This window comes from Falco naumanni, chromosome 10 (assembly GCF_017639655.2).
Source record: "Falco naumanni isolate bFalNau1 chromosome 10, bFalNau1.pat, whole genome shotgun sequence".
NCBI lineage: Eukaryota > Metazoa > Chordata > Aves > Falconiformes > Falconidae > Falco > Falco naumanni.
The window spans coordinates 4,005,520-4,020,895 of NC_054063.1; the positions used below are offsets into that span (position 1 = coordinate 4,005,520).

At 50.7% G+C, this 15,376-nt stretch overlaps 1 protein-coding gene across 2 annotated transcripts in view; it reads left to right on the forward strand.

Moving 5' to 3' along the window:
- The window catches only part of HRAS (HRas proto-oncogene, GTPase), a 44,125-nt gene that overhangs the window by 12,630 nt on the left and 16,119 nt on the right, over positions 1-15,376 (forward strand). Inside the window, exon 1 of one of the 2 annotated variants that reach the window (XM_040608253.1) lies at positions 1,352-1,451. The exons of the other annotated variant lie outside the window; for it this stretch is intronic. The gene's annotated coding sequence lies outside the window, so the exon portion shown is untranslated. Of the gene's footprint in view, positions 1-1,351; positions 1,452-15,376 lie in introns of those variants that run through there. 2 annotated transcript variants of the gene reach the window in all.

Here is a 15,376-nt window from a genome sequence, read left to right on the forward strand (position 1 = left end):
TGGCGTAGCTCAGGGGTCACTCAGGTACCTCTCGGGAGCTCATGGCCTTGTGTGTGTGCCCCAACAGCAGTCCTGTTGCATTGCAGTGGGGAAGGACGTGAGACCTCTAAATTTGGAGCTGGGACCAGGGCATGGGGACTTCAAATTGTGGATTGAACAGATGACAGCAGCAGGAGCCCTGCAGTGCCTCTACAAGGGCTGCGCATCTAGGCGTTCCAGGCTTGGTTGGTAAAACCTTTTATGTTCGGGGGGAAAAAAGAGCTTTTTCTTAACACTGAAGCGCTACCAAATGCAGTAATGAGGCTCTGGGGGTGATGGAGCGGGTTTCTGTAGTTCTGTATCCCACTTCAGCTGAACCTTCACAGCTGCTCTGAAGACCCTGGCGTGGTCTGCAGGGAGCAGGTTGGAGGAGACCCAGAACTGCTCTTGAAAGAACTGGAAAAACAAAGCTGAGCCGACTGGAAGGAATAAAGCCTGGTAGCCTGGGGAGGATTTTCTTGACTGGCTGTTTCCCCTTTGATTGGGAGCACTTGTTCCATCATGCCTTTTGCTGGGGAAGTATTAGCCCGGTGGCAGAAATGTGATGTGCCAGGCGTTTTGGGAGTGAAAAACCTGTCCACAGCAAAAGCCTGCAAAGCTTGAACTGCGCTCAGCCTTCGAGTCCCTGTGCTGGCAGCTGGTTGCAAGCCTGCTCGGCGGAGGAGGCTGCCGTGCCAGGATATTTACCCTACGTCTCATGCCTGTGTAGTCAGCATTAAATCCTACGACCCTGAAGAAAACCAGCGTCGGTTTTGTACCCTGCTTTTTGGTTGTTACTGAAACTCACGCTGTAATTCCCATCCTTTCAGACACATGTAAAATGGTGGCTCGCTCTGGAGAGTCTCTGCAAGTCTGCTGTGCCCGCTGGAGTCGCCTTAAACTTTGCAAGAGCAGGGAATTTATGAAGCGGGAGATTTCTGGCTGACCCTAGGTGGGAAGCACGCAGACCGTGCTACAGAAAACGGCAAAAATACACCTTATATTCCATTATATAGTGTGTTTTCCTCGCTTCACAACACATCTGCTCTCTTTCCTGGCTACATGTCTACCACAAGCTTTTCTACTTTCCAACTCGCGTTCCTAGGGGATGGAGAGGACAAGGGAGGGCGTGTGAAAACCTTCAGGAGGCTTTGACTTCAGGAGGGAAGGTGTATCAGTGCCTTGTAGTTAAGATCCCCAGCATACACTTTGCTCTGATACTTTCCTTGTTGTCCTTCCCCTCTGAACTTTGGTACAGTAAATAGTGTCCCTGTTTGAAGAACGTCCCAGCAGGGAGGCATCTGGCACAGCGCTGGGTCCTTGCAGCTTCTCAGCGTTCCTGTTGCACGTAGCCTCTTGCCTGGTCAGCAAGCGCATGGTCGGTGGCACCAAACAGCGGGCGTGCATCTGCCCCGTTTGTCTGCTCGCCCAAGGTAATTCCTTCCGTTACTCCTTCCATAGGGCAAAAACAAGCCAGAAAGGGAGAGATGTTAACGCAGTGTTTTGGTTTGCAAAATGTTACCTGCAGCGCTTTGCTGTGCTGTTACTCACGTGCAAAACGCTGAGCCCCATCTGCAGGAGCGGTATCGTGCTAGTAGTGGCTTTTTGCTGCGATCGACCTGCTGCTGGCTGGATGCACTCTGGCAAAGCAGTGCTTTTTACTCGTTGCTTTTTGCCACTGACAGTACGCTTGCTGCCTTGTCAACGGGAGACGATTGATGGGTCTGTGGGAGATGTGCAGTGGTGTTGCTCGGCTGTTTGCTCTCCTGGTTGAACAGGCATGTGTAGGGGTCTTTGAAAGCTGGTAGAAGAAACCCGGATCCATCAGTCTCTTTCACAAAGGTTTTGTAACTATTTGACCTTCCTAACTAATTTCCCTAATAATAACATATATGTGTAACTAAGTCTGGGCAGACAAGGCTATATCAAGCCTTAGGCGTGAGAAATAGTGTAACACGGTCAGGTTGTGTGTGGTGTCCAGGGCAGAGCTAACCTTGTTGCACCAAGACCTTCCTTAAGGTTTTACCTTTAGGCTGGGAAGACAAATCCCATTGCAGAGAATCCTGGTTCCCTCCCCTACTCCACCAGAGGCTGCTTTGGATTCTGATTCAGCTCTGCAAATACCGTCTCGTGGCTTTAGACTGGATATGAAGTCGGTGGGTATTATTTCCCCTGTGAAGGCTAGAGCGAGGGAGAGAAAATTAAAGCAACTTGTCTTAGCCTGAGTCAGCATTGTGGAGTAGCAAGTGTCTCTGTAGAGCCTAGTGAAAGGTCCCTGCCTTATCTGGCTTGATATTTTGCTAGTTGCACAACTCAAACATCCCATAGATGCAAATATTTTCCTTGGGTTGGCCCCGGTTGCCCAAGGAGGGTGTTTGTTCAGATTCTCATACTTTGCAATTAATATAAGCTTGCAATTAATATAAGCTTCTCAACTCTGCATGAGAGAAAGAAAGGGAAGTGGAACTAGGTGGTGTTTTTTTCCCCTCCCCTCTCCCTTTTGTTGCTCCTCACCAGATGGCTACTTTGAAATGAGCACATTGTGGTTTTTTTTTCCTTGAGCAGCAACGTGTTGCTGCAAATTCAACTTTGGAGAGGTGGTGGGAGCTTTTGTCTGCTGACGTTGTGGCTGCTGCGGGCAAGGCACAGACAATACGTAGTGCTGTGGGTACCAAGCCTGCAACCTGCGTCTGGTCAAAGTGGATGCCAGCCCAGCTGAGCGGCGTGGCCCTTCTTCCCTGGTGCCTTCCCACACTTGCTTGGCAGCAGCTGGGAGATGCTAGACCTGCCTCGCTCCTTCGTATCGTCGCCCAGATTGTGCAAGAGCAGTGAAGCTCATGCCATGGGATGTTGTCAAAGGAATCCGAACTTGGTGTGATGCAAATAAATACCTTCTCTCTGCCTCGTTCAGCTAATGCGGTCTTATCTCAAGAGGGCTGGATGAAGTGTGCTTGGCGCAGCTGTGCCAGGCGCTGACACAGCTCATGAAGGTACTCATGCATGATCTCTCCTGAGCTACTGGATGAATATCAGCCCCTTTAGAGGGTAAATTCCCTCCATTTTAGTACAGGTTCAAAAAAAAGGTACCTAGTTTAGACCTGGAGAGCATGCTTCATCTTTAGGTACAGTGGCAAAACTTTGTGTAAACCCCATGAAGTCTGTGCTTCATCGTGTTTTCCAGAGTACTCTCTGAACTTGCTGCTGCTTTTATTTTTTTTTTTATTTTTTTTTTTTGCTTTTCAAGAGCAGAGATTCCTTTGGTGCTGTAGAATAAAAGAAGCACTTGCTTATAGTGGTTATAGTGGCACGGAGGAGTTGTCACCGTATAAAACTCAGCCAGGGCCATCAGCTGTGTGTTTTCGCAGCAATCTTGACCGATCACTTCGGTGTCGTCTTCAGACCTCGTAGCCATATGGAAGAAGTCTTTTAGGGGGGAAACAAAAGGCCAGCTACATGATTTTTTTGTATCTGATCAGGGTTGTGACTGTAGCTTAAGTCAGATGTCCTGTTTGAGTTGCTACAGTATGTCCTGGGTTTGATCAAAACTCTGTGGAAGGGCAGATGAAGCTTGTGGAGTGGCAGCCACCACTTGGAACAGCATCGTTATGGTAGATCTCCATTTGGGTAAGAAATACTATTTTCAGATACACTTTTCTTCAGTGCAGGTCTTGCACCCTCTCTGCCCTATCTTGGGTGTGCAGGAAAGGCAAAAATTGTTATATGAGGTGATTAAAATATTTGTGATTAGTAGGGTTTTGGGTCCAGATCCTAGACCCTAATCAGGCTCTGATGGAGGGAGTTAATTTAGAACAAGACAACCTTTATCCCAAGTTTTTAAGGATGGATGGTGAGGGTAAGCTGACTGTTGTGGTTTAACCCCAGCCAGCAACCGAGTACCACGCAGACTCTCACTTGCTCCCTGTGCCCCCGTGCCCCAGGTGGGATGGGGAGGAGAATCAGAAAAAGGCAAAACCCTTGGGATAAAACAGTTTAATAATTGAAATAAATATAATAACAATAACGAAGAGGAGAGGGAAAGAGAGGAGAAAACCCACAAGCGACACACAACACAGTTGCTCACCCCCGCTGACTGACACCCAGCCAGCCCCCCAGCAGTGACCGGCAGCCCCCAGCCAGCCCCACCCCCAGCGTATGTACCGAGCGTGGTGCTCTGTGGTACGGAATAGCCCCTTGGCCAGTTTGGGTCAGTGTCCTGGCTCTGCTCCCTCCCGGCTCCTTGTGCACCTCCTCATGGCACAGCGCGGGGAACGGAGGAGTCCTTGACTTAGAGTAAGCGCTGCTCAGCAGCAACTAAACCATCAGCGGGTTATCAGCGTTACTCTCACACTACATCCAAACACAGCCCTGTACCAGCTACTAGGAAGAAAATTAACTCTGTCCCAGCCAAAACCAGGACACTGGCAAACTCCAGTTTTCCGAGGTCGATGCTTTCCTTGCTGTCAGAGTATAAATTTTTCTCTTGTGTTAATATACTCACTCTCTACAAAACACTGCAGCATCTCTTTTTACTTAAGTAGTGTTTCAGGCTAAAGTAGGCTGGTTTGACATGTGAGCTAGGGGTTTTCCATGAGCTTCTCGTTTCTAAAAAAAGCTTTTTGCAAACATTGGATTCACTTTTTAAAAAAATTTATTTTATTTTTTCAGTTGATGTTCCTATGTGGGAACAATGCGAGCTATGTAGGAACCGTGCCGTGGCCTTGAAGGTTCATCGTAGGGACACAGATGGTCCTCAGGGAGCTGCTTTCTGAAAATAAGAGAATTTTAAGGAGGAAATCAAGTAGCAGGCTATTTCCAGTTAGGTGTGAATGACGTCCAAGAGTGAGAAGCTGCTGTGTGTGCTGTAGGAGCCCTGAGAAGCGGCACCAGTGAGCTCCGCTGCTGTCGGATGAGGCAGGGAGGCTTTATCAGCACATCACCCCTTGCCAAAGTCGCGCCCGCGTTTGTCTCTCTGCTAGGCTCCTGTGAAAGCACGTGGTCACGTTTGAGGTCTCACAGTACTGGCAAGACTAAAAATTCAGAGTTCAAGCTTACTCTCTGTATTTATTCTCCTAAAGGAAGGCAAATTTTGTCCTGCTGAGGGTTTGAGGAGAAATGCCTCCATAAAGTAGTATCCCTGCCTGCAGATATTTGGGTGGTTCTCTGCTCTGTTTAAAAAAAAAAAAAAGGGAAGAAAACCCAAAAAACCCAAAACAAAACACCAAAATTCTGGAAAAGCTGCTTCTTCAAAAGTAAAGGCTTTCTTTAGTTGTTCCTAGTGGCTGTTTCTTCAGGGGGATCATTTACATATCTTCGGATAATTTCCGAGTCCAACTTGAAGCTCACAAGGCAGATCATGTTGTGATGAGAGCTAGGAAGTTTGCATCCTCTGATCAGACTGCATCAGCTTTAACAGTGCTGGTTCATGTCACCTGTCCCTTTTCTTGCTTGCTTTTTCCCTAACCACTAGCGGGAAGAAAAAAAATCCCGACCAGTATAGTAGGATCGAGTGCATCCTCCGCAGCTCTGTCACCACCAGTGAGCTGTGCGGTGCAGCTGGCACACTGGAGGGCAGGGATGCCATCCAGAGGGACCTGGACAGGCTGGAGAGGTGGGTCTGTGTGAACATCGTGGAGTTTAGCAAGGCCAAGTGCAAGGTCCTGGGACAGGGCAGTCCCCAGCACAAACACAGACAGGGCGAAGGGTTGAGATCAGCCCTGAGAAGGACTTGGGGGTGCTGGTGGATGAGAAGCTTGACAGGGCTCAGCAACGTGCGCTCGCAGCCCAGAAAGCCACCCGTGTCCTGGGCTGCGTCACCAGCAGCGTGGGCAGCAGGGCGAGGGGGGGATGCTGCCCCTCCTCTCCGCTCTGCTGAGACCCCCCTGCAGCGCTGCGTCCAGCTCTGGGGTCCTCAGCACAGGCGAGACATGGGCCTGTTGGAGCGGGGCCAGAGGGGCCACAGAGATGGGCAGAGGCTGGAGCCCCGCTCTGTGAGGGCAGCTGGGAGAGCTGGGGCTGTTCAGCCTGGAGCAGAGAAGGCTCTGGGGAGACCTGACAGCCGCCTTCCAGCACCTAAAGGGGCCGACAGGAAAGCTGGAGAGGGGCTTTTTACAAGGGCAGGTGGTGACAGGACAAGGGGGATGGCTTTAAACTGAAAGAGGGTGGATTTACATCAGGTATTAGGAAGAAATTCTTCCCTGAGAGGGTGGTGAGGTGCTGGCCCAGGCTGCCCAGAGCATCCTGTGCCTGCATCCCTGGCAGTGTTCACATGGTTGAGCAGAATTGGAGAGGAACCCCAGACCACACATAGGAGCAGGCTCCTACCACTTGAACAGTGAGTTTGTAGCTGTTACAATTCATATTTATAGTAGCAGGGAAAAAAAAAAAAAAAAGCCTGAAGGTGTGACAAGGGATGCAGCCACTAGTCTGAGCAAGCATATACGCTGTGGTCTTTGGTGCATACCCCATCGCTGTGTCCCACCAGCCTTGCTTGGCGCCCCTTTAGTGTTATTTGCTGTAGCTCAAGAGATAGTTGGACGAGGTTTTTGGTGTCCTGAGGTCCAGTTTTCAACCCCCTTTCCAGAAGGCATGGCTTAAGTACCAGAGCTTCACTTCTTGGGTCTTGGCTGGTGTTTGCGAGGGCAGCGGCAGAACGCGGTGGTAAGCAATGGAATAAAAGGTCAGGAGTGGGGGGCTGGAGGCAAATGGGCGATAGCATGAAATGCTCCCAGCACTCAGTGATTTGCAGAGTGATGTATGTCATGTAATAGATCTTCCCACCCACCCCCAGTCTTACAACATATAGAAAATACGATTTTACTTATAATGAACCTGTATTATTAGATGCTGGGGGATTGAAGGCAGATGCTTGGATTTTCCCCAGTGGGCTGAAGGGAGGTTCGGGTTCTGTTTTATTTATTTATTTAATATTTTTTTAAACCGAAGCCAGAAAAAACCCGTGAGTCAGCTTGATCTTTGCTGCAGCAGTTCCTCCGCTGTGGTCCCCAGGCGTTGTCTAACAGATGCCTCCACCTCCACTAGGATGGATGAACCCAGAGACTGCTATAAACATGTGCAGGCTTATTTTTGTCACCCCCACCCCTCACAGATACTCCTCAGGGAGGCTCGGTGTGTCCGTAGGAGCCAGGGGTAGGGGGGGATGCTTGTGCCTCTTAGCAGATGGTCCTGGGAAGACACTGCTGCTGGTCCCAGGAGTGAGTTCTCTGTGCCAGCGCCCACCAGCACCTTGTGCAATTCCTGGTGGCAGACAGGTCTCTCGGGAGGAGGAGCTGCTCTGTAGGCACTCCCTGCGGCTCCTTGCCAGAATGAAGGTGTACTTTTAATCCTTCCTTTCCCAGGAAACATCAGTCTACCTTGCTGTTGTCTCAGGATGCTGAGAGGGATAAATGCTCCAGGTGGGCTGAGGCTGAAACTTAAAATAGACCAAGTGAGGTCCTCAGCCGGTGTTGACTGTCTTGTCCGTGCAGTGAAGCTACTAAAGCCACTACTTTTTACCCTTTCTTTAAGGTAGGTGATCCTGCGAGGTCAGATCTCAGTTTTAGGACTCGGATGTTTGGTTCTGACTCCTGTTCTCTCCCTTTGGGGACCTAAACCATCTTACACCTTGTTCATACTACACACGCACAGTGGCTTAGGGCTGTTGCGAGATGTCAGCTTTGAAGTTCTAAGTTTGTCATTTGTGTTTATGGGGTTTTTTGCAGGCCAAATACAGAACTGCTTGCATGACCCTTGTAAAGTCCAAGAATAAATCCAGTGTTAAATGGTTCTGCCATGTGTGCCTCCCCGGCATTGCAGCTGGGCTTGGGCAGCAGGATCAGAAAATCTGAGAGGCTAGTGGGAGACGGCTGGACACTGGGAAAGAAAATGGGAAGCCATAGATACAAGCCTGGTAAAAAGAAGCGGTGTTTATAGCTTGGGGACCTCGTTGCTGCAAAGGAAGTCAGCGGCTTCAGAAGGTATGTTGTATGGGCAGCAGGGACCAACCGGAGCTAAAAACAAATTCTCCAAAGTGGAAACTTTGGTGTAGGAGCCCCCTTTTTTCTTTGCAGATAATCTGGCAGGGTTAGACACTGCTCTGGGACCAAAGATAGCTCCCACTGGAAAGAGTAAAAGAAGGTTTTGGGCTACGTGAGAATCCCCTGCAACATCTTTGATTCCCAGCCATTGCTCACACTGCCCTAATGATGTTACGCTACAGTAATTACAGTGCTTTGCAGTTCAAAGTTCAAAAGTCCCCTTTTTCTTTGGTTATTTTGTTCTTTCCTTTTTTTCTTTTTTCTTTTTTTTTTTTTAACTTCTCAATGTGTGTGACTGATTGCTGCTGTGTGGGGTTTGCCTGGGGGGTTTGTGCAGAGGCTGATCTGCGCTGGAGGTGTGTTGCCATGCCTGAGGAAAGGATGCTTCACCTAGAAGGGCACCTGCAGGCTCACGCTGACCTGGTTTACCTTCCCCAAGCCGTGACTTTTCCAGCTCATGCCGCAGATGTTTTGGGCTGTAATTTGCACAGTCTCTTGCTCTGTGTACTCTCAGGACAACCCAGGTGCTGAAGAACAGGGTGAACTCCTGTCTGTGGCTGTTTTAAGCCCCAGGTACCTGCTGGGGGGTACCAGGGGTGGGCAGGTGCTGGTCTTTGGCTGACTTCTCCTACTAAAGGCATTCTCTCTCTAAAGACTTGAAGGTTTTCGTCTTTCTGTTTGCAGTTGGGAGCTCATGTCCAAGCTCCCTTTCATCTTTTTGTCCATTTACTTCATGAACACTCTGACTTTGCCACCGCGAGTTGCCATCCCCAAAGCTCAGGGCACGGCGTGCTTCCCATCCGTACCTCTTTCAAACCAGCGAGTCTGGTTAACGTGATGGGAGGGAGTGCTTGCCGAGATCCAAGGAGGATCAGAGCCCTCCGTTGCCCTTCTCTCCGTTGTTGATCTATGTAGAGGAATATCTAAGCTGAATCAAAGATGTAGGGTAGGGTCTCCGGAGCTTGATGGCCGTGTGAAGTCCGGTGCCAAGGTCAGATCTGGATCTACTCAGTGCCTTACCAGGGATGTCCTGCAGGACTGGGGATCAGCTGAGGGATTTCAAGAAGATGCAGGTCCACCTAACCTTTAGGCATTGTCAGAGGGACCTCAACTGCTTTCTCTCGGAGGCTTTGCTTATTTGTTAATCAGCTCGTCAAGCCTCAGTGTTGGTGACACCACAGACTTGGTGTCCTGCTTTTCTGTGGTTTCTTTTCAGCCCTAGTGCGCCTGTGGATGCTGGCTGTGAGCCCACCCAAATCCTGCATGTCGTCATTGCTGTGGGCTCCCAAGGAAGCTCTGGAAGGAAACCCCCCCTGCTTCTGCTGATTGTGCAGGTCTGCCAGCAGATGCTGGAGGCTGTGACAGAGGTGACGGAGTAGGTGCTGTGCTCCCGTCCCCTTCATAGTCAACTGCAGCCGCTAATAAGAAGCACAGTCTTGTGGTAAAGCTTGAAGGTGGGGGAGCAGAAATCCCGGCTTTACCATGAGTTTCCTGTGTGACCATCAGCGAGTCATTTAATGGCTGTGGGTTCCTCATTGCAGGGTGGAGTTACTACTTCCTTGCTCTGCTACGCTGCGTGTTCCTGGGGAGCGAGAGACACGAACCTGCATGGAGGCTAGTCGGAGCTGGAGGAGCACGTCTTCTGCGCCCTCGCAGTGATGCTTGCAAGGCAGGCAGGATGAGTCCCTGTGCAGTGTCCCTTTGTCACTCCAGAGGCAAAAGAGGAGAGATTCCTCCCCTTCCAGTACAGAGAGCTGTAATCCGTACATCTTCAGTCTTGTTTGCAGCAGGTCTGTGCTGTGACAGTGATGCATTTAAATAATCCACCCACAGCAACATTGCTTGGATATTTTTTTTTTTCAATCCAGGCTGCTGCAGAGGGAGGGGACATGAGCATCACATTAACAAGCCTGTTGTGGCTGAGATTGGCCATGAGCTGCAAAGTGGGGTTTGGGGAATCCAGGACACAAATTTAACAAAGTCTGCTGATCCAAACTTAAATCTTGCACCTTCACCTTTGGAGCTCTCTGCCTATGTCGGTGTGGCGTGGTGGTTGCCCAGGATTGCGCACGCGATGCATTGGTTGGCTCTGCGGGGCTTCAGACCTGCTTGTGATGAATTCGTTCGCCTTGGCTGTTGAAGGGCTGACTTTGGAGGTCTTCTCCACACCTCTCTGCCAGCTGTGCTCAGCGTCCCCATCCCTCTAGGTTGCAGCTGGCTGGTGCTGCAGCTGCCGGGTCCATAAATCAGTGGAGTGCCCCTGAATATCTGCTGCATAATGACTGATGCATATTCATGCTTGTGACAGTGTTGTGTCACCCTGCTACTAACATGTCCCAGTGGGAAGGAGAGCAGGGACGGGGTCCCAGCAGCAGGTGCCTGCTTGGTTCCTTTTATCTCCTCTTCCTGCTGCTCACTTGTTGGCTCCCTAAGATGCCCCATCACTTGCTTTTCTGATGCATTTTCCCCAGCTCCTTCTCCCGGATTTGCTAAAGCGAGCCCTGCAGGTTTGCTTTTTGCTGTGGTGCCTTCTTCCCGTTCATCCTTGCTGTGCTAATAAATAAGGGTGTGTGCCTGCAAAGGTGCTGCAAGGGCTAAATGAACGCAGAAGGATGATCGTTATATTTGATCACGTAAATTAAACGGCTTACAAAGGAGGCGCTGTGGAAGTATCTGATTTTGGCTGTTTGGGGTCACTCAGGCTGTTCCTTTGAGCTCTGTCTTTGAGCAAACAGCTTTTTATTGGTGTCCCATTGGGAATGGAAAGGCAAGAAGGAAACAGTCTTCTTGCCTCATCCCAGGATGGGGCTGTCCTTCATCCGTAACTAGCTTGTGGAGATGACACGGTTGCATCTGTGTTGCTCTGCCATCTGTCTTGAAAACTGAGGGGGGGGAAAAAGATGCTGTACCACCTTTCCCTGGGAAAGATGAAACTTTGGAGGATCTGGTTAGTGGCCTGTGATATACCACACGTGGGAGAGGACGGATGGGGTTTGACTCTGCTTTTCCCCTTGCAGTACAGGATCCTAGGTGCTGTCCAGGGCAGCTGGGGGAGCCAAGTTGGGTACCGAGCAAAGAGTACCCCAACATGTGCCTATCTGAGTCCAACCCAGGTGGAGCTGGCTGGCCCTGCAGAGAGGGATCCCTCTCACTCCTCCTCTGTGTTTCTTCTCCTTCCAGGGGGATTTGAGCCATCCCCAGACGAGGACCCTATTTCTCTGTGGGGCCGGTTAGCCATCCGGAGCATGGGTGCCACGTGGGCCGAAGCAGACTGGGCTTGTGCTGTCCCAGGATACTCATTTGTCTGCTTTTCTGCTGCTGGCCAGCAGCTTCCACCTCATGCCACCCAGTCCCAACGCGCCTGGCTCGCTGTTCAGACCTTTCTGCTGCAGGAGCCGTAGTACGATAGGACATGTGCTGCATGTACCGTTTCATTCCTGGAGACTGGAGCTCACCAATACTCTTGTAATATTATTTTGCTCCAAACCCTGGCCTTTTAAATGGTCTCCTATCCATTAAATGTTAAAACACAAAAAAATTAAGAAACTAAAAGCATTTTCAAAACAATTCTTGAGACTTCCTAGCTGCAAATACCCTGGTTCCTTACCCATTTATTTGCTGTAAAAATACATATGTGTTAGGATTTAAAGCAAGCAGGAAGCTGAACAGCCGGCCTATTTCCATTGCAAATTCTTCTCAGTGAAAATGGCTTGGATGTGTTTCCTGAAACCAGCTTCCTAATTTTTCCCCTGTCAGCAGCTGTTTGGGAGGAGCAGGGAAGAATGGGGAGGGAGAGGAGAATAGAATTCTCATAAGGGGAAAGTATTTCTTTATGAGGTACGTTTTTTTGGCCCGATATGCATCAGTGGTGCTCAGGTTGAGACTGGCTGCCTTAAGTGATGTGTAAGGCTACCTTATACCAGTGGCTTTCCCCTTCTAGCCAGGCTTCCAGTGGGGAAAACAGCAGTGGTGCTCAGCCTACCCCTCTGCTTCCAGCCCTACCTGCGTCTCCCCTTGTTTATCTGTGCATCAGAGCATCCCTCTCTCTGCTGGCCGCCTGGGCACATGACCCAGTTGTGATTTCATTAGGATAATTGGAGAGCACACCAGGCTTTCCTGCTTGATGTACCCAGCCTCCCCAGCCATCTCTGCCCAGGAAAGCTGGCCTGGGGGGCAGCTGCCAGCTCTGACAGCCCAGCACAAAGACCCAGCAGGAGACCAACGGCTCTCCCATCCAAAAACCTCTACTGGGAGCTTTGTGTGAAGACCCTGGATGGGAATTCACATTGCCTGAATCTAGTTCCCAGCTTTACCACCCGCTGATGATTCTGGGCCAGTCCCTAGGCTTGTGTGCGTCCCCTTGCCTGACTGTACAAAGAGGAGGATGGAGGATGGTGCTGCTGTTTTGTGCACGGCCACCACCCCCAGCTGGAGCGCTGAGTGCTCCATCGCTTGCAGCTCAGTGGTGAGGTCTGAATTTGTCCCTTCTCAGGCTGTTGCAGCAGAGGGCCGGGTGGCTGTGACCTGCTGTAGTGTGATGACAGGACCGGTGGGTCCCAGGAGAGGCTGTACCTTTCCCCAGCAGCTTGCCTGGGGCTGCTCCTTTTGTCACCAGGAGGACGAGGCAGAAGACACCAGGTACCTTAGGAAACCAGCTGGGAGACATCATCTCTCTTAATCCTCCTCCCCCCCCTATTACTGGGCAACATTTGCCTCAAAGCCTACTGTTCTCTGTCCCTGTTAATAGCTGTAATTACAGAGATCCACTTACACTGGCGCTGCGTACTTGTCTGGTCCAAGTCTCTACTTCATCGTGCCTTATATCTTGTGGGAAAATCAATACAATTTGGTACTGAGCCTGGCAAGTCAAGAGATTGCTCAGTGCCTGGGTTCGTGGTTGCCTACCACACATTTTAGCAGTTATAGTTATTATTGTCTGTAATGTGGATCTTGCTTTAAACTTTCCTGGGTACATGTGCATCTCTCTGTATGCTCCAGGTACATCACGGTGCCTTTCATGACTATAAATCACCTATAAGCATCCCATTTATGTTTATAGCTGGGGTTTTAATGCAGAGGAAGGTTAAAAGCTGCCTCGTCTCTTGAGCTCTTCGTTTGTGTTTCTGGAGAGGGCTGGGAGTCCAGGGAGAAGTCTCTTTCCCTGGGTGAGGCGGATTGCTGCCAGCCCAGGCAGGGAAGCGTCTGCCTCTGAACCGCCTGCTCGGCCCGGGGAGGCGGAGGTGCAGGAGCCCTGGCAGTTTGCAGTCTTCTGCATCTCGGCACTGAGAGCTTTTCTTCCCCCACGCTGCTTTCCCACATGCGTTGGCAGGGCCAGCGCTAGGTCCTAAGTCCTGATGGCAAGAAGAGAGCTCGGGTTTTATGTAATTGTCCCCTGGCGTCCCAGCCTGCTTCGTGGTGTGCTCGTACCTTCATGCCTCCACCTTTACCAGGCTCTCGGACAAAACTCAGTCCCTTCTTCCCTTACGCAAGCGGCTCGTAGAGTCTCCAACAGCACTGAAGTGTTAGATCATAAATCTGTGGGCATAATTAAAAAAGGGCCTTTGATTCCTTCAAAAGCCTGGCCCTGCCCGATGTAGACAACAGGTGTTTTCAGCTGGCGATTTGGGCGCTAGCCCAGGTGGTCTCTCCCATCTGCTTCTGATTTTTTAAGGGTTCTGTTCTGCAGCAGGGGGGGACGTACCGTCTGCTTGCCCCTTTCCTTCGGACCTTTTCCGGGATCTGGCAGCCGGTAACCTGCAGAGCAGCCTGCTTTCCCTCCGTGGACATTAGCTTGGAAGGTTGGTTCTTCTGCAGAGACTGTGGTGGGATGGGCTCCTTGCTTCCAGGGAGAGGGGCAGGGTGGTGATGGTGGGAGGTGGATGTCCCACCGCCCCTAGCAAGCACCACTCGGCACCCACCGGAGCTTCCTCGTGGCGTGTGCTCCCTGTCCCATGTTCACGATGCTGGAGGCATGGGCCTGAGCCATCCTGGTGTGTAAGCTCCTGAGATAAGGGGCCTGCTCGCCCCTCTTTGGAGTATAGTCATCTTGGTGGCCCGTATCGGCTGAGGGGGCCGTGCCTTCATCCCGGGGGCAAGCTCTTGGGTAGCTGGTTTGTTCTTTGGGTTTATTGCGTTGCTGACTTGTCGAGGTCGTTTGGTGGTTTAGGCATAGCTGCCTGCCCGTTGTTTTTCTTAGAGTAAGCGGGCAACAAAGATTTTATTAAGAATTTTTATGATTTGAGATGGAAAGCTGTGGAGTGGCTGGAAGACAAGGGACATACTACGAGCAATCCAGACCAAGTAACTTTGTTGTAGTAGCAGGCCGAGCAGGCCGAAGCTGTAACGAGCTGCAGGTGTTGTGAAGGACACACGCAAGGCCAAGGGAGACAAAGAAACTGGGTATTCGCAGAGAGATAAGAGAGTTGGACAGAAAGATGAGGACAAACAGGGTGCCTGCACAAGGGGCGAGCAGCGTGTGGGCACCACGCCGGGACCCATCCTAGGGCAGGTGGAAGCGTGTGAACGAGTAGTTTTAACCGATCACCTTTTACACAACAAAGCCTGCGTAGCGTGTGCATTTTTAGCCGGGGGTATAAATTGCTGTGGGTCTATTAATAGCACCGGTAGAGTGTAAATTGCTGTGTATCCCTTAATAAAGTGGCACTAACTTGATCACGTTGGTCATGTAAGTTGTGTCGGAGCCTTCCGCGTCAACAGAAAGGAAGAACAGCTTACCAGGGCTTGCACAGCTTTGTCCTTTACGCAACTGGCAGACAGCTGAAGCGGGAACCAGGGAACAGAAGATGAGCAGCAGCTTTGGTGAGGGTGGTACTACCTTGCCTTCCTTTGTCCTTCCATCTCTTCTGGAGAGGGAAGACGAGCAGGGGCTTCGTGTGCCCTTGGTGGCTGGGTAGTCTGGCAGAGGGCTTGTGTTGCCAGAGGTGCTTCAGCTGGAAGCTCTGCAAGGGCTGGACCAATCCCTGCCTGTTGAGGACTTTGTGCAAAGCCATGGCTTGCCACCCGGCTGCTGGGACATGCTTATGGCTGCTGTGGAGAGGTGATCCTTCCCTTCCAGACCTGCCTGCAGCTTTCTGCTCTTCTTCCTTCCAGGCTTCCCCTTGAACCTGTGCCTGTGTTTTGAGCCTCCTACATGATACTGTTCCTTACCTCTTTTCTTTTTTTTCCTTCGGAGCAATATTTTTGTGCTCAGTGTCTTGGGACAGGCTGCCTCTTCTTCAGAGCTTGCAGAGAAGCCGTTCAGTTCCTCGTAGACTTTTTTCCCTAACAGAACACATTTATTATCTCCAAGTCATTTCTCCAAAGCA